The 19,573-nt window shown below is 44.4% G+C and overlaps 1 long non-coding RNA gene across 1 annotated transcript; it reads right to left on the bottom strand.

Annotated features, from left to right (window-relative positions):
• Window positions 1–718: 718 nt before the first annotated feature.
• On the bottom strand, window positions 719–19,414 carry LOC138796708 (uncharacterized). Its single transcript, XR_011363797.1, has 5 exons — window positions 19,351–19,414; window positions 13,741–13,935; window positions 6,278–6,373; window positions 3,111–3,194; window positions 719–1,020 (listed from the first exon to the last, which is right to left on the bottom strand). It is a non-coding gene; the product is annotated as an uncharacterized lncRNA (long non-coding RNA).
• Window positions 19,415–19,573: the final 159 nt, after the last annotated feature.

Below are 19,573 nucleotides of genomic sequence, written 5' to 3'. Positions count from 1 at the left end.
CTCCCGACTCCTATGTGAGTGTGACGACCCTATAACACTTACACACATACACCCTACACGCATTTTGCAGCCATCTCAATAAACATTTGGGAGAGAACGTGCTGAGCGTGGACTTCACTCAACTTGTTTTCCTGATCATCGTCTGAACACTTAGGGGGAAAGTCATCAAGCAAAAAAGTTGTATTTGTTGGCATAAAATGGCCAGATGCGACTTAATTTATTCGCAAATGGCCGTTTTGCAAATAATATATTTGCATCTGGCCATTTTACGCCACCTTCACCAGTGGGGTGGGAAGGGGGTGTGGAGGGGGCGGGACGGGGGGCACGGGCTCTGGGTCCGCTGCATTTATCATTTTTCACGACAAAAAATGATACTGAAACCTACGCCAGCTCTGAGCTGGTGTAATTTTAAAAATTTTTGCATGGAGAGGCTCCGTGAAATCGGGATTTATGTAGAGGCAAAGCGCCTCTACATAAATCCCCTGACCTCCAGAGCTGCGGGGACATTTTTACGCCCGGCGTAAATAAAATGCCGGACTTAATAAATGTCCCCCTTAAACTTGACCATTAAAAACATTTTATTTGCCTCTATTACAAAAAATTTTTTTTTTCTGATGACACTACCCATCGACTGTAAATCAAAAACATTTATACTCTTGCAGAGCTATGACAGAGCCATCCAGAAATTACATTAATTAGAAATAATTTATTGCACCTTATTTTAGCTTGTAGATGCTAAATGTGATATAGAAATGGCTATGGTAAATGTTCTTGTTGTTTTTTTGTTAAAAAAGAAAAAAACAACAACAACAGACTTTTAGGGTACAGATTGTTATGACTGTAACTTTGCTTCCATGACCCCAAATATCAAAAATCCTCCTGTTTGGCTGTGCTGGTTCAGATCCACATATCTTCTTTTGTTTTTGGTAAAACATTATCATATTGTTAGACAGGTTGGTGGTCTTCTTCCCTGGACATATGCACAAATCCTGAGAGTTTGGAGAAGTGGTTGGCAAAATACTGGAAGAGAAGAAGCAAATAAAACTGAAAGGTAGGGGGATATTAATTTGCTAGATGTGTACTCCAACGTTTAATGCTTAGTATTTCTCAGGGAGAAGCTACTGGGGTGCAGATGCTTTACTGGATTATTGAACACCAATATAAAAATAACTGAACTAAGAACTATAAAGCAGTGGCTGGACTCCTATAGATACACTATAAATGCATACATATGTAGTATAATGATTCCTTCAGAAGATTTTAAAAGATCTACAAGTTTAACTCAATTTAATTGAGTTAAATTTAGCTTGATAAGAATCATACCTACATTCAGCCAGTCAAGTATATTGAATGATGTACAAGCAGCACTCACACTGTTATACGGCTATGTTCACACGCCGTATATTTTCGTAAAACCATTTATACGGAAATATACTTCCATTGCTGCCTAGGAATCCTGGCCGGAGCGTATATACATAGTATACAGTCCGGACGGGATCTCTCACGGCGCTGTAAACACTGACATGTCAAATTTATGCGGCCGCTATTTATTAAATAGGGTCCACAGAAAACCATGTCAGTGCACACTATGGAGCGAGTGCTCCATAGCGTGCAATGGAGAGTGGCCCTAAAGATCCCGGCCGGGATGATCTTTCAGAGACTGGACATTCCGTGACCCGGCCGGGTCACAGAATGGCTGATCTTTTACTGCATGTGAACATAGCCTAAGGCTGGGTTCCCACTCAGTATATTTCAGCCAGTATTTGGTCAGTATTTTGCAACCTCAACCATGAGTGGATTGAAAACACAGAAAGGCTCTGTTCACACAATGATGAAATTGAGTGGATGGCCGCCATATATTGGTAAATAACTGCCATTATTTCAATATAACAGCCGTTGTTTTAAAATAACAGCAAATATTTGCCATTAAATGGCGTCCATCCACTCCATTTCAACATTGTGTGAACAGATCCTTTCTGTGTTTTCAATCCACTCTTGGATTTGGTTGCAATATGAGGACCACAATACTGACTGAAATATACTGTGTGTGAACCCAGCCTTATACTAGACAAAGGGGGAGATTTATCAAAGAGTGTAAAATTTAGACTGGTGCAAACTGCCCACAGCAACCAATCACAGCTCAGCTTTCAGGTCTGGTGACATGATAGAGGAACTGTGATTAGTTGCTGGGCCCAGTTTGCACCAGTTTAAATTTTACACCCTTTTATAAATCGCCCCCATAGTGTCCATTAAAAAAAAAAAAAAAAAATTGACAAATACTCTGTCTCCCTGCATCACATACTATTGTAATACATATCTGGGACCATGCACAATTTTATTTTTATTTGATAACTAACAATTTGGCATTAACCTTCTAAGCCCAAGGGAAGGGAAAACCTTTAGCCATGGTTCCCTACAGGTTTCCTCCACAGGTCTTTTTTTCCCTCTACTGAGCGCTGGAGGAGTCAAAAATTTGTCAAAAACTTTGAGAGTCAAAAATTTGTAGTTCCATATTATATGTTCATGGGATTAAGTTAAGTGTGCAAAAATTGTGTAACTAAATACAGTAAAAAAAAAAAAACCACATGGCATATTTTAGATGTTATTATGCCACTCTGCTGCTTCTGCCTGCTGTCCTGTCTATGTGTCTCCAGCTGCACCTCACCTGCCTCCGCTAGCAAGCCAAGCCAGGGATAGCGACCAGGGGGTCACCTGATCCATCCTACCTTGTGGTGTGTTCTAGTAAAGACCAGCAGCCCCTTACACTCCACTGCCTGGTGAGGCTTATGCCATGGCTAGTGGTGGCCTAGTGGATTCACAACTCTTGTTGTTACTATATATACAGGTATAAATATATATATCTCAGTGGCATCAGTACACTGTCCTCCAGGTGTGTCTTACATCACAAGATGGCGAGCAATGTTTTTTATAATTATTTATTGCACCTCATTTCCTACTGTATAAGCTGAATGTGGTGTTTTTGCATTTTGTTTGTACAGATTCTCATGTTTTAACTGTCATTTTGGTTCCTTCACCAAAAATAAAACATTTTGGCTTCACTGATTCACATCCACAGAGCTCCATTTCTTTTTGGTACATCATGATCTTACTCATACAGAGGCTTGTGGTCTCTTCATCTGGTGACATAGACAGATCCTGTGCGTTTGGAACCCCTATAAGTGGTCTGCAGGATACTGGAAAAGAAGAAGCAATAAAGATAGAACTGGAAGTTAATGTAGGGAACATTCATTTCCTAGATGTGGACTAAAATTTTGACTGCTTAGTGTTCCTCAGGGAGGGGCACAACATACACGGTGGTTATATGAACAGCAATAATAAAAAAAATGAACTAGTTTCTAAAGTGTTCCTGGGTGTAATCGATGAGGTCCTAGTGACTTTACTTAGCTTGATTTGGATCATATTAAGTGTCAACTTAGCATATTAAAGTGGTTGTCCAGCAAAAATCTTTTTCTTTCAACTGATATCAGAAAGTTATATAGATTTGTAATTTACTTCAATAAAAAACTCTTCCCATACTTATCAGCTGCTGTATTTTTTCAGTCTGACACAGTGCTCTCTGTTGACATCTTTGGCAGAGACAGGAACTCTGTTTTTTATGAATCCGCATAGAAAACCTCTCCTGCTCTGAACAGTTCCTGTCTTGGCCCGAGATGTCAGCAGAGAGCACTGCGTCAGACTGAAAATAAAACATAATTTCCTGCATGACATACAGCAGCTGATAAGTATGGGAAGACTTGAGATTTTTTTAATAGAAGTAAATTATAAATCAATATAACTTTCTGATATCAGTTGATTTGAAAGAAAAAGATTTTCGCTGGATAACTTCTTAAAATTACCTTCATTGTTTTTTATGGAGAGGGGAGGGGTGGAGGGAGATGAGGCACCATAACAGGACAACAAAGAGTTAATTTACGGCTACATCACTGGGCTATCTCCTCTGAAGTCAGCACAGACCTCTCTGACCTCTGAATACCGGCTTTCACACAGCTTCCACTGTGTAATCCTTTGTTCTCTGCTCTCTGCTGGTGACTAATCTTCCTTCTCCTCCCTCCTCCCTACTCCTCCCTCCCATAGGTTACACAGGGCTCGACTGATGTAAAAGAGTCGAGATTTCCTGGTAATGAGCAGTGAATGAGAGAGAGGAGGGAGGGGGGACCCTTTTTGAATGCAGATAATGGCATATTTGCCTAATAAACCCAATTACAAAGTTTACTAAAATAACCTGGACTATTGATTTCTGCAAAAAACAACCCCCCAAAAAACAGTGACACTTTAAGTTGAAGATTGTGCTTTATGGTTACACATCGTATCCCTTCTGGTGGGGCTGTTATACAATGTAACTGTGAGTAAAGTATTCTTCACCTACTCTGTGCCAATCCCCTACATCTAAGTCTAAACTAATTTGACAGAACCACCCCCAGAGTTCTTAAAAAAGGAAGACATTACTTCGGGAGGGGAAACCTATGCCCCCTGTCGTATAGTCATATACATTGAGCACAGTGGTTCTGCTTTAAAGGTCATATTACACAAAGGGGGAGATTTATCAAAGGGTGTAAAATTTAGACTGGTGCAAACTGCCCACAGCAACCAATCACAGCTCAGCTTTCCTTTCACCAGAGCTGGAAGATGTGATTGGTCGCTATGGGCAATTTGCACCACTCTAAATTTTACTCCCTTTGATAGATCTCCCTCAAAGTGATTATTCACCGTAATTGGCCAATTATCGGCCTTTACGGAAGATTATCACTTTGTGTAATAAAAGGCAACGATTAGTCGACATGTCGATGTCGGCTGATTGTTGCCTTTCAATGTCTTTCAACATGTTGAAAGGCAGACGACAAGAATTGCAATCATCTGCTGCCGTTGCATTCTTCTATGGGCTCCCCTCCCACAGCTCCCCGCGCCCCTTACCTGCTCACGGTAGTCGCGTGTAATAGCTCTGGCAGTGAGCAGGGAACGAGGAAAGAGCCTGTGATCAGCCGTGTAATAGGGCCTTAAGAGGATGAGTATATGTATGCCTAATGTATTGCTATGAGGAGGGTGGGGTATTTGTGTGCCCAGTGTATAGCTATGAGGAGGGTGGGGTATATGTGGGGGCAGTGTATAGCTATGAGGAGGGTGGGGTATATGTGTGCCCAGGCAGTGTATAGCTATGAGGAGGGTGGGGTATTTGTGTACCCAGTGTATAGCTATGAGGAGGGTGGGGTATATGTGTGCCCAGTGTATAGCTATAAGGAGGGTGGGGTATATGTGTGCCCAGTCAGTGTATAGCTATGAGGAGGGTGGGGTATATGTGTGCCCAGTGTATAGCTATGAGGAGGGTGGGGTATATGTGTGTCCAGTGTATAGCTATGAGGAGGGTGGGGTATATGTGTGCCCAGGCAGTGTATAGCTATGAGGAGGGTGGGGTATATGTGTGCCCAGTGTATAGCTATGAGGAGGGTGGGGTATATGTGTGCCCAGTCAGTGTATTGCTGTGAGGAGGATGGGGTTTAGGAATAGGTGTAGCTGCCTGTCTTATCTCTCCCTTCCTCTCTCTCTCTCTCTCTCTCTCTCTCTCTCTCTCTCTCTCTCTCTCTCTCACAAGAAGAAGTGAAGAAAAACATTTCCCTAATTTGGTCTCAATTTTAGTTTTTATTCTACAATTGTTTATCTTTTGCATGTATAATGATACATATATTATCTCTTATTAGTTAGATAGTCATTCTATATCTACAACCATATACAATTTTATTTTCATTTGATCAGTTACAATTTTGCATTAACCCTCTAAGCAAAAAAAAAAAAAGCAAGCTCGTCCCTTTCTGGCACCTGCACTGCTGCTGGCATTATGCTGCTCAGGTTCCTGCTATGAGGCGATTTCTTGGTTCAGGGAAATGACGTTACAGGTACACTCAGCTCTTGCTCCACTCAATACGAACCACAGGTCAAAGAAGTATCAAATCCGTGTGAATTGGGTATAAAATACACATTTATTGTATGCTAATTTTGTAAAAAGTTGCAGATTTTTTTGCATTGGAAAAGATGCTCCAATGTTTAAGGGCGGGCCGGTGACAGGGAATAGAGCGGCGCTTTGCGTGGAAACCAGGCTGCAGTTCAAGTTCAGTCTATTTATGTGAGAATCTACTCGTATATTTGCTTTAAAAAGTGAAATAAAAAGTGTTAGATTTTCCCTATAGCAGAGTCCTTTATAGGCATCACAATACACTATTATGTTTTATAACTTCTTTTATGGCAGAGATATTATGATGCTTACCTTGTAAAATTAAAAAGAAGACAAACCACAATAGCCTCATCTTATCTTCCAGCTGTAAATGCAGAAACTTCTCTATACTATGCAGAACCTTACTTTCTGTAACATTAATAATAAGAGACAACAACGTCAGTCATGATCAATGATCTATGAAAAAGAACACTGCAGAGACACCATCACGTGTCTCAACGTCAGTAAACTAGGCAGACCTTCCTCGGGGAGGGAAAAACCAAGCCAAGGAATGTCTCCAATCAAGGAAACCACCCAAGCAAGGTATCCATCCACAGACAGCTGTTTCAGGGTGTTTGCCCATCTTCAGTGTGGAGTAGGATTCTGGCTAGTGGGAGAAATTGCCTAGTTAGTGCATGCAAAAGGATGCTGGTTGACCTGGATGCTGGATGCCTGCGATCCCGGGAGCGAAGTTGGGCTCCCGGGAATCTGCGGCCAGGATCTTCCAGGGAATTCAAGATACATTCCCTGGATTTCCAAGGAATGTATCTTGAATTCCCTGCCCGCAGATTCCCGGGAGCGCAACTACACTCCCGGGATCACAGGCATCGCACTGGAGAGAGCGGCTTTCGGACTGAAAGTCCAAAAGTTCCGCTCATCTCTAACTATCACATGTGTCAACGTCAGTAAACTAGCCAGATCTTCCTCCAGGAAGGAACAACCAAGCCAAGGAATGTCTCCAATCAAGGAAACCACCCAAGCAAGGTATCCATCCACAGACAGCTGTTTCAGGGTGTTTGCCCCTCATCAGTGTGGAGTAGGATTCTGACTAGTCGGAGCAATTGCCTAGTAAGTGCATGCTTAAGGATGCTGGTTGACCTCAGGGAGATCAACCAGAACACCGCAGAGACACCATCACATGTCTCGACATCAGTGTATTCCAGAACATTGCCCCCTGGGAAATCAAACATGCAAAAGAACACTGCAGAAACATCATCACGTGTCTCAACGTCAGTGAACTAGCCAGACCTTCCTCTATGAAGTAGCAACCAAGCCAAGAAATGTCTCCAATCAAGGAAACCATGTGATGGTGTCTCTGCAGTGTTCTTTTGCATATTTGATTTCCCAGGGGGCAATGTTCTGGAATACACTGACGTTTAGACACATGATGGTGTCTCTGCGGTGTTCTGGTTGATCTCCCTGAGGTCAACCAGCATCCTTTTGCATTATCAATGATCTATACTCTGTATAGGGACCTGTTTCATATGGTACTCCTTGGCATACAGTGAGGAGATCTCTGGGAACCAACCACCTAAATATGCACACAAAAAATGGTCTTTTACAGGGTTGTTCCTGTCTTTTTAATTATGGATCACCATCATGGTACACCCTTCCCCAGCATTTGTCTTCATAGAATTCCCAGTCCCCAGCAAGGTCATCTGTCTCATCCCTAGTTTCCAGCCTTATCATGTCATTTAAAGCTCTCCACATTGCCCTCCATCTCATTCCTAGTCCACAGCATGGCACTTCATCTCATTCCAATCCAAATACTAGCAAAGATTTCTTCATATCACTGTTCCCCAGCATGGCTCCCCATGTCAGCTTTGTTCCCTAGCATACCCCCTATCTCAATCCTGGTCCACAGCTTGGCTACTCATTTTATTCTTGGTCTCCAGCATGGCAGTTCCCCCAATGCAGAAAGACATGAGTTGCCCCCTCCCAGTCTCTGACTGTTGCCCTTTTACTTGCTCCAGTTTGGTGATGCAGCACAGTACAGATCTGCATCCAAATGATACTGAGCACATATAACTAAAAAAAAAGTTACTCAAAAAGTTTTATCCTTGTCAGATAAAGGGGTGGTCTGCTTATGGAAGAGCAGCCTTTATAGACTATAAAGGGAAAAAAATGAGTTGCAGAAAAGCAGTAACCCTCGCAGGGCCGTCTTAACAGCATTATGGGCCCCTGGGCAGAGGTGCGAATTGCCCCCCCCCCCCCCCCCCCCAGCGTCCGCTGCCATCAAAACCCTCTTATCTGGTAAGGTATATTGCCTATATTAGTGATTGTCATATATGTTGCACACATACAGTATATCACTATTATAGGCTATTTATCTACCATATAGATACAGGTATAAAGGTGGAGCAGTAGGTAGGTGGTTATATAGCCTATAATAGTGATATATGTGTACAACCATATATATTATATATATATGTGGGGTACAGGTATATGTGGGGTATACAGGTGGTGGGTAATAGCCTAATCAATATATATTGGTGCCCCTCTCTATATATGAGACATGTTGCTGTCCCTCTGCATATACGCCATGTTGTCTCCCTGTATACTGTATAATACAGGGAGTCTGTGTATACTGTATTATACAATATACAGGGAAACAACACGGCTTATATATAGAGAAGGGCAAAACAACATGTCTCATATATACAGAGGGGCAACAACATGACTATTATATATGAGAACCATGTTGTCTCCCTGTATACTGTATTATACAGTATACAGGGAGACAACAATGGAGATATATATACACACTCAGGAAGAAGATAAGTATATAATACACTGCTGTATACACTGAATGGAGAGATATATACACTCATACAGGAGGAGGATAAGTATATAATACATTGCTGTATACACTGAATGGAGAGATATATACACTCATACAGGAGGATAAGTATATAATGCACTGCTGTATACACTGAATGGAGATATATACACACTCATACAGGAGGATAAGTATATAATGCACTGCTGTATACACTGAATGGAGATATATACACACTCATACAGGAGGATAAGTATATAATGCACTGCTGTATACACTGAATGGAGATATATATACACTCATACAGGAGGAGGATAAGTATATAATGCACTGCTGTATACACTAAATGGAGATATATACACACACTCAGAGGAGTTACACCCCTGATCCCCCCTCCCTCCCTCCCTCCCAGTTTACCAGTTCACCCACAGCCCTGTCTGCATCCCTGCAGAGAGCACTCCCATGATTAACCCCTTCCCTGGTATCAGCACATACTCACTCCGGCTTTGTGCTTCAGGCCTCCAGCTTCTCCTTCCTCTCAGGGCTCTGCTGGTGACGTCACTCCTGCTCCGCGCGGGAATGCAGGGGGTGAGAGAGGCCTCTAGTGACCGGAAGCAGAATGCAGCTTCCGGCCACTAGAGCGAGCTGTGCACAGTCCATATCTGCTCATCAGGAGCACTCCCAGTTAAAGGGCCAGGGAACATGTCACAGGGCAGGGGCCCCCTAGGACGCAAGGGCCCCCGGGCAGCCGCCTACCATGCCCAATGGGTAAGACGGCCCTGAACCCTCCCCTTTCTTAAATTGGCAGTCTTTTGGGAGGTTTGTATCTATATCATAAAAATGAAAGTCTGTCTGTCTGTCTGTCCCGTATAGACTTCCAAACGCCTGAACCGTTTGACCCCAAATTTGGCACACAGATACATTGGGTGCCCGGGAAGGTTTTAGCGAAGGTCCCGTCCCCGCCAGATGTACAGGAGGGAAGGGGGAGGGGGAGGAGCGGCGCCCCATAGAGATGAATGGGAAAATCTCCACACTGCACACACAGGTGATATAATTAGCTGCAGCTTTGCCCAGAAGAAACGGCAGTTGGGAGCCTTAGCAACCAATAGGATTACTGCTTTCATTTTCACAGGGAGCATTGGTTGCTAGGGAAGCTGCCTCACAACATCCACAGTAATAACTGGTAGACCCCCTACTCCATCTATACAGTACATGTATACAGGGCCCCCTACTCCATCTATACAGTACATGTATACAGGACCCCCTACTCCATCTATACAGTACATGTATACAGGACCCCCTACTCCATCTATACAGTACATGTATATACAGGGCCCCCTACTCCATCTATACAGTACATATATATATACAGGGCCCCCTACTCCATCTATACAGTACATGTATATACAGGAGCCCCTACTCCATCCATACAGTACATGTATATACAGGACCCCCTACTCCATCTATACAGTACATGTATATACAGGGCCCCCTACTCCATCTATACAGTACATGTATATACAGGACCCCCTACTCCATCTATACAGTACATGTATACAGGACCCCCTACTCCATCTATACAGTACATGTATATACAGGGCACTACAGGTATACAGGATCCCCTACTCCAACTATACAGTGCATGTATACAGGGCAGTATTACCATCTGCTGCTGCCCTAAGCACTAAACCTGAGGACGTCCCATCTTCACTCACTAATTAGTATCAGGATTGGTAGGTATTAGCTCCAGACGTCACATTTAACACCGCCACACCAGACCTGACCAATACGGCCATACCAGACCTGACCACTACTGCCACACTGTGACTGGATAACACTGCTATACCAGACCTGATACCACCATACTGTGACTGGATAACACTGCAATACCAGACCTGACCAATACCGCCATACTGTGACTGGATAACACCGCCATGCCAGACCTGACCAATACCGCCATACTGTGACTGGATAACACAGCCACACCAGACCTGAACAATACCGCCACACTGTGACTGGATAACACCGCCATACCAGACCTGACCAATACCACCATACTGTGACTGGATAACACCGCCATAGCAGACCAGACCAATACCACCATACTGTGACTGGATATCACTGCCACACCAGACCTGACCAATACCGCCAAACTGTGACTGGATAACACTGTCATACCACACCTGACCAATTCCGCCATACTGTGACTGGATAACACTGCCATACCACACCTGACCAATACCACCATACTGTGACTGGATAACACTGCCACACCAGACCTGACCAATACTGCCACAGTGTGACTGGATAACACTGCTAAACCAGACCGATACCGCCATACTGTGACTGGATAACACTGACACACCAGACTTGACCAATACTGCCACACTGTGACTGGATAACACTGCTATACCAGACCTGATACCGCCATACTGAGACTGGATAACACTGCCACACCAAACCTGACCCATACCACCATACTGTGACTGGATAACAATGTCATACCACACCTGACCAATACCGCCATAATGTGACTGGATAACACTGTCATAACACACCTGACCAATACCACCATACTGTGACTGGATAACACTGCAATACCAGACCTGACCAATACCGCCATACTGTGACTGGATAACACAGCCACACCAGACCTGACCAATACCGACACACTGTTACTGGATAACACTGCCATACCAGACCTGACCAATACCGCCATACTGTGACTGGATAACACAGCTATACCAGACCTGAGCAATACCGCCATACCCCCCTCGAAAGGACACCAGATTTTCTGGCAAGTCTGAACAGGAGGGTACTGCCCCTCTGCAAGGTGCTACCCTAGGCACCAGACCATGGGTGCCTAATGGTAAATACGACCCTGCAGGTATACAGGAGACAAGAGGTATACAAGAACCCAAAACTATACACTACAGGTGCACAGGACCTCCACCAACTATATACTAGAGGTAAACAGGACCTCCACCAACTATATACTTCAAGTATACAGGACCTCCACCAACTATATACTTCAGGTATACAGGACCCCAAACTATACACTACAAGTATACAGGACACCAAAACTATACACTACAGGTATACAGGACCTCCACCAACTCTATACTTCAGGTATACAGGACCTCCACCAACTATATACTTCAGGTATACAGGACCCCAAACCATACACTACAAGTATACAGGAACCCAAAACTATACACTACAGGTATACAGGACCTCCACCAACTCTATACTACAGGTATACAGCCCCCACCAACTCTATAATACAGGTATACAGGACCCCAAACTATACACTACAGGTATACAGGAACTCCACCAACTATATACTACAGGTATATAGGACCCCAAACTATACACTACATGTATACAGGACCCCAAAACTGTACACTACAGGTATACAGGACCTCCACCAACTCTATAGTACAGGTATACAGCACCTTCACCAACTCTATACTACAGGTATGCAGGACCCCCAAACTTTACACTACAGGTATACAGGACCTTCATCAACTGTATACTACAGGTATACAGGACCCCAAACTATACACTACAGGTTTACAGGAACCCAAAACTATACACTACAGGTATACAGGACCTCCACCAACTCTATAATACAGGTAAACAGCACCCCCATCAACTCTATACTACAGTATACAGGACCCCAAACTATACACTACAGGTATACAGGACCCCAAAACTATAAATTAGAGGTATACAGGACCTCCACCAACTATATACTACAGGTATACAGGACACTCAAACTTTACACTACAGGTATACAGGACCCCCGAACTATATACTACAGGTATACAAGTCCTCCACCAACTATACACTACAGGTATCCAGGACCCTCAAACTATTAACTACAGGTATACAAAACCTCCACCAACTATACATTACAGGTATACAGCATCAACTATATACTACAGGAATACAGGACCCCCGAACTACTGTATACAGTACAGGTATACAGGACTTTCACCAACTATACACTGCAGGTATACAGGACTACCCAAACTATACAGTACAGGAATACAGCCCCCCCCCCCAACTACACACTACAGGGATACAGGAACCCCCCAACTATACACTATAGTTATACAGCCCCCCTTTACCCCCCAACTATGCACTACAGATATGCTGGGCCCCTAAAAACTATACACTGTAGGTATACAGAACCCCTCCAACTATGCACTACAGGTATACACTAATTCCACTGATAATACCTTTTAGATTGGCCTCCTGGGCACCTTAGAACAAATCTAATTAACATACTGACACTTTATACCCGGGCAGCGCCGGGTAAATTTTCTAGTATCTCATATAGACAGGTCCTTAACATGACCTATCTCTCTCGCCCATTGGCAGTGTTTACGAATGCAACATGTTAATACCAGTAACACCTAAACTGGAACGCTGTAGCTCCCTCTCTCACCTACTTCCCTTTACTAAAAATTAATTTTATGTCTAGTTTCCAGATTCAGTTGACCCAATAACAGCCGCACTTATGTTATCTAGTTTCTGCTTAATAGGGTTGTTTGAAGAAAGGTTCTACCAGAACCTGCGCCCCTCATGTTAATGGGCCACGTCTGGTAATGAAACATTGATTAAGGATGGCATTATTTCCCGGGGGGAAAAAAGGAAAATAAGACTTAAAGGGGTTATCCAGCGCTACAATAAACATGGCCGCTTTCTTCCAGACACAGCATCACTCTTTTCTCCAGTTCAGGTGTGGTTTGCAGTTAATCTCCATTGAATTCAATGGAACTAAGCTGCAAAACCTGCACCCTAACTGGAGACAAGAGCGGTGCTGTGTCTAGAAGAAAGTAGTTGTATTTTTTTAGTGGTGGATAACCTCTTTGAACCTATCGAATATGAACCTATAAGACAGTCCCATTATAATGGCAACCCTAGTGTCTATAACAGATAGGTTCCTTACCTTGCTGAGTCGTAGCAGCTATGCCAGTAGCAAGTCACAGGGTTGTTGATCTTTGCTTTGGCTATACTTTCTCTCCTGTGACTAGTGTTTACAATGTTGATCTCCAATGCTGATCTACTTTCCTTTGGCTTGGCTCCAAACCTTTGAGTCATGGATGCAAATTATCGCGAAATTGTTCTGGCAAAAATAACATAGCTGAAAATAACATTAATATTGATGAACTAAAGAAAGAAAAATAATAATGAAATGGACAATGGTCTTGAAAATAAAAAACAGCAGCCAGGTTAACTTATAGCAGCAGCCATTGGGCCTTAACACTCCCTGTGCAGACATTATGGGGGACATTTATAAAGGCTCAGCCCGAGGCGTAGACAAAGGAGAAGGTGCAGATTCCCCCCTTCCTCTCTGGCGTACACCTGACGTATGCCCCGCTTGTCTCTGATGGACGGGCAGGGTGAGCTTGGGGGGGGGGGCACGGCAAGGCGGGCAGGAGGCATGGCGCACCTCCTTTATCATGATTTATTCTAAGGGAGGCGAGTAACTCTGAGTGGGCTCCCAACTGATTATGTTACACATAGGGAATGATGGCAGACAGCGATGGTTTCTGCTTAATAAAGGGTATATTCTACTGCATTACTCTTAGAGCCCTATTACACGGGACAATTATCGTGCAAAAAATCGTTATATCGTTGAAATGTAAATGATCGTCCTGTGTACTTGCAGGCAATGACTGAAAAATCGTCTGTGATCGTTGATTTAGATTTTAACTTAAAATCATTGTTAATCGTTCGGTAATCATTCGCTGTAGTTCCACATTCATTCACTCAAGTTCCGCATTTGTTCACTAATCGTTCAGTGTAAGGGTCCATTCACACAGAAAGATTATCTGACAGATTATCTGTCAACGATTTGAAGCCAAAGCCAGGAACAGTCTACAAACAAAGATCAGGTCATAAAGGAAAGCCTGAGATTTCTCCTCTTCTCAAATCCATTCCTGGCTTTGGCTTCAAATCTTTGGCAGATAATCTGTCAGATAATCTTTCTGTGTAAATGGACCCTAATTGCACATTTTTCATTGTTTTGCTGGGATCAGATGGAGTAAACGATCACAGTAACGATCGTAACTAATGACTATCGTTCTGTATAATATGGTGAACGATTTTAGATTAAACGGTAAAAAGTCTTGTTTGCGATTGTTAGTCGTTAATCATTAAAAATAATTTTGTCTAATGTGAATGTAAAGGGTTTAAACAGTGTAAAATGCTCTCTACATATAACCACTTGTGGCTGTTCTCTACCAGAAACTGCACCACCCCTGCCCTCAGGCTGTGTGGTATTGAATCTCCACTGAAGTGAATTGAGCCAGCTTTTAATACAACACACTACCAGGGTGATGCTGATTTTGGAAGAAAGTGCCTATATTGTACCAATCCTTCATAACACAAATCCCTCAACCTGGCAAAGCTTACAGCTCCAGCACCACTTAATCATCTGTCTACATGATCCCCCTCTGTACTGTCACCCGCGGTCACCTGTAAGGGTCCATTTACACAGAAAGATTATCTGCCAATTTGACAGATTTGAAGCCAAAGCCAGGAATGGATTTGAAAGAGGAGAAATCTCTTTCCTTTATGACCTGATCTCTGTTTATAGTCTGTTTCTGGCTTTGGCTTCAAATCTTTGGCAGATAATCTGTCAGATGATCTTTCTGTGTAAATGGACCCTTAGTCTCACAATATATGACAGCAGCCAGTGGCGTAGCCACCGTGGTCGCGGGGGTCGCCGCCGCGACCGGGCCCGCCACAAAGGGCCTCCCTTTTAATCACTCTTGTGACCGCAAGCATTGTTTTGCTTGCGGTCACAAGAGTCCGACTCCGTCTTCCCCCGGCTGCTGCGCAGCTGCCGGGGATGTTGCGTCTTATCCCCGGCAGCGCACGCATCCCAGAGCTCCCTGCGCGCCTTGGGCCCTGACTTCTGGTTCCGGCGTGCAGGGAGCTCTGGGATGCGCGCGCTGCCGGGGATAAGACGCGACACCCCCGGCAGCCGCGCAACAGCGGGGGAAAGACCGAAGGAGTGAGGATCAACGTGGGAGCGCGTTGTCAGGTGAGTTAAGTTTTGTTTTTTTATCAGCCTGTACGGGTGGGGGGAAAGAGGGGGGCATCTATGAGGGTGGGGGGAAAGGGGACCATCTATAAGGGAAGGGGGGGGGGGGTGAAGGGGACCATCTATAAGGGAGGAAAGGGGTGAAGGGGACCATCTATAAGGGAGGAGGGGGGGTGAAGGGGACCATCTATAAGGGAGGGGGGGTGAAGGGGACCATCTATAAGGGAGGAGGGGGGGTGAAGGGGACCATCTATAAGGGAGGAGGGGGGGTGAAGGGGACCATCTATAAGGGAGGAGGGGGGGTGAAGGGGACCATCTATAAGGGAGGGGGTGAAGGGGACCATCTATAAGGGAGGAGGGGGGGTGAAGGGGACCATCTATAAGGGAGGAGGGGGGGTGAAGGGGACCATCTATAAGGGAGGGGGGGAAGGGGACCATCTATAAGGGAGGAGGTGGGGGGAAAGGGGACCCTCTATAAGGGAGGAGGGGGGAAGGGGACCATCTATAAGGGGGGAGGAGGGGGGGAAGGGGACCATCTATAAGGGAGGAGGTGGGGGGAAAGGGGACCATCTATAAGGGAGGAGGGGGGGTGAAGGGGACCATCTAGAAGGGAGGAGGGGGGGTGAAGGGGACCATCTATAAGGGAGGAGGGGGGGGTGAAGGGGACCATCTATAAGGGGGGGTGAAGGGGACCATCTATAAGGGAGGGGGGGTGAAGGGGACCATCTATAAGGGAGGGGGGGTGAAGGGGACCATCTATAAGGGAGGAGAGGGGGGGTGAAGGGGACCATCTATAAGGGAGGAGGGGGGGTGAAGGGGACCATCTATAAGGCAGGGGTGGTGAAGGGGACCATCTATAAGGGGGGGGGGTGAAGGGGACCATCTATAAGGGAGGAGGGGGGTGAAGGGGACCATCTATAAGGGAGGAGGGGGGTGAAGGGGACCATCTATAAGGGAGGAGGGGGGGTGAAGGGGACCATCTATAAGGGGGGGGGGTGAAGGGGACCATCTATAAGGGAGGGGGGGGTGAAGGGGACCATCTATAAGGGAGGGGGGGTGAAGGGGACCATCTATAAGGGAGGAGGGGGGGTGAAGGGGACCATCTATAAGGCAGGGGGGGTGAAGGGGACCATCTATAAGGGAGGGGGGGAAGGAGACCATCTATAAGAGAGGGGGGGGAAGGGGACCATCTATAAGGGAGGGGGGGAGAGGGGGCCATCTATAAGGGAGGGTGGGGGGAGAGGGGGCCATCCATAAGGGAGGGTGAGGAGAGAGGGGGCCATCTATAAGGGAGGGGGTAAAGGGGGCCATCTATATGGAGGGGGGAGAGGGGGCCATCTATAAGGAGGGCAACATGGGGGGAGAGGGGCCATCTATTTGGGGGGGGCAACATAGGGGGAGAGGGAATACACAGAGGGGGGCATATATTATTAGGGGGTCACATAGAGTCAGGGCTACCCACTAAATGAGGGTGTAAAGGGGACAATACAGATGTGCAGTGTGTATATAGATGAGGATGGTGCCAGAGTGAGGAGACTAATATGTCTGTCTGGCAGATTCTGTGGTTTCGTGGCTTGGAGAAGTTCTCATAACGGCACAGGGCAAATGGAGAAGATGAAAAGGAAAGAACTCCGATCAGGAAAGACGTCTCCTGTGAGTCACCTGATATAACTGCACTGTAATGTATATGGTGTATAGAGCCTGTGTAGAGCTGGGACCACCTCTATATGACTGGATGAGGTGATTTAGTATACTGGATTTGTTCAGTAACAATATGGTGGTGATGGTAGTGGTTGTGGTGTGGCGGTAATGTTTCCTTCCTATATACTGGTATTACTGGTAATATTGGTCTCAGTATACAGGATTTGGTCGGTAACAGTATGGCAGTAATATGTACGGTGATAATACTTTCTCTTCCAATATGCTGGTGTTATTGGTAATATCTGTCTTGGTGTGTGTGTGTGTGTATATATATATATATATATATATATATATATATATATATATATATATACACACCAATAGCATCACTTGGTCGTGAAAGGAGGGGGGGGGCCCAAGTTGGCCTCTCGCACCAGAGCCCAGGAGACATTAGCTACGCCCCTGACAGCAGCCCTCCCCACAGCTCAGCAGTATATAGCTGTCACATGTGGGCTGAGTTAGGGCTGGGGTTTACAAGGCTCTGCTGTTCTTACTGATGCCAAGTACCATCAGTTCTTCACATACTGTAACTGCTGCATGGATGTTAGGGGCAGAATACTGATTATCTAAAACACAGGGATCTTTTTAAGTATTTTCAAATCCGCCATAAATTAAAAGACTTGACCCCCTCTGGTCTGTTCTATGATTCTGCAATTTCCTCCTATTATTCTTCTGGTGGGAAAGGCCTAAAATATCTCTATGCCAAACTAGAATCAGTTGGACAATTTAATAAAACCCACCCACTGAAATCATGGGAACAAGAATTAAGCATAACTTTTCTAGATTCTGAGTGGCATAGCGCTTTCCGTTGCATCCACAAACATCTTAAATGCAGCTCGCATGTAGAGTCGGCAATCAAGACAATCCTTCGTTGGTACTATACTCCAGCTAAACTAGCAACCATATACCCCAACGTTGAAGATTGCTGCTGGAGACTCTGCTCTGAGAGAGGTTCCCTTTTACATATTCTATGGATTATTTCATATTGGCAAAAATGCAGAGACCTCTTGCAATCAGTAATACCTATTCCCCTTTCCTGGTCCCCCCAATTTGCTTTACTGTTGATTAATATGGAGAGCCTACCACACCGTTTTAGACCCTTTTGTTGTAAATTCCTGATTATATCAAAAATCGTACTGGTCAGGCATTGGAAAAACCCAGAATCTCCTAAACTGAACGAAGTTATTGACTCCATCAATAATACCTTTATCTATGAACATATCATTGCCTTGGGCTCGATGCGATACTCCAAATTTGTAGAGGAATGGTCCCCATGGATGAACTCCACTCATTGCATAAACCCTCCTCCATAGGTAGACTCAGAATTTACTATTTATACCCTAACGCATGACATATAATATTTCAACAATATCCTAATATTGTTGCGCCAGATGAGACCTTATTAACCAATGCTCAACAACAACTTACTGCATACCACTGTTGGCTATACAGCCATTGTTTTTTTTTTTTGTTTGTTTTCTGTTTTATGTTTTCACTGTAACTAATTTGTTCATTCAAAGACATGTAACGAAATCTATTAACCACTGATTCTATGAAATAACTATTCTAAATCTAAGAGATGTACCACATCTTTGTATGTAAACTTGTAAACTGAAATTTATGTTACAGTAAGATTGTACCTCTCTGCTCAATATTCTCAAACTGTTTATACCAAAGATTTCTTCAATAAAAACTATTGAAACTAAAACACAGGGATCACTTAGAACCCTGTATGGGTACGCAGTGTCCCAGAGCGGGTATGGTATTTGATGTTTCCTGCCCACTTGTAATTCTCTACACTATAACCTGTATTTACACTTGTGCCTGCAGTATTTGTTTATTTCCACTAGATGTCACTGTGTCAGGTAAACAAAAAAAACGGATAAAAAACACATGCATTTGTGTGCATCCGTTTTGATCCGTTTTTCCATTGACTTCCATTGTTTTTTTTTTACGCACACAAAAACGTAGCTGACACTACTTTTGTGTCCGTTAAAAAAACGGATCCGTTTTGATCCGTTTTTTTTTT

The sequence above is a fragment of the Dendropsophus ebraccatus genome, chromosome 7 (genome assembly GCF_027789765.1).
Source record: "Dendropsophus ebraccatus isolate aDenEbr1 chromosome 7, aDenEbr1.pat, whole genome shotgun sequence".
Taxonomy (NCBI): domain Eukaryota; kingdom Metazoa; phylum Chordata; class Amphibia; order Anura; family Hylidae; genus Dendropsophus; species Dendropsophus ebraccatus.
This window is presented reverse-complemented; position numbering and strand designations above follow the sequence as displayed.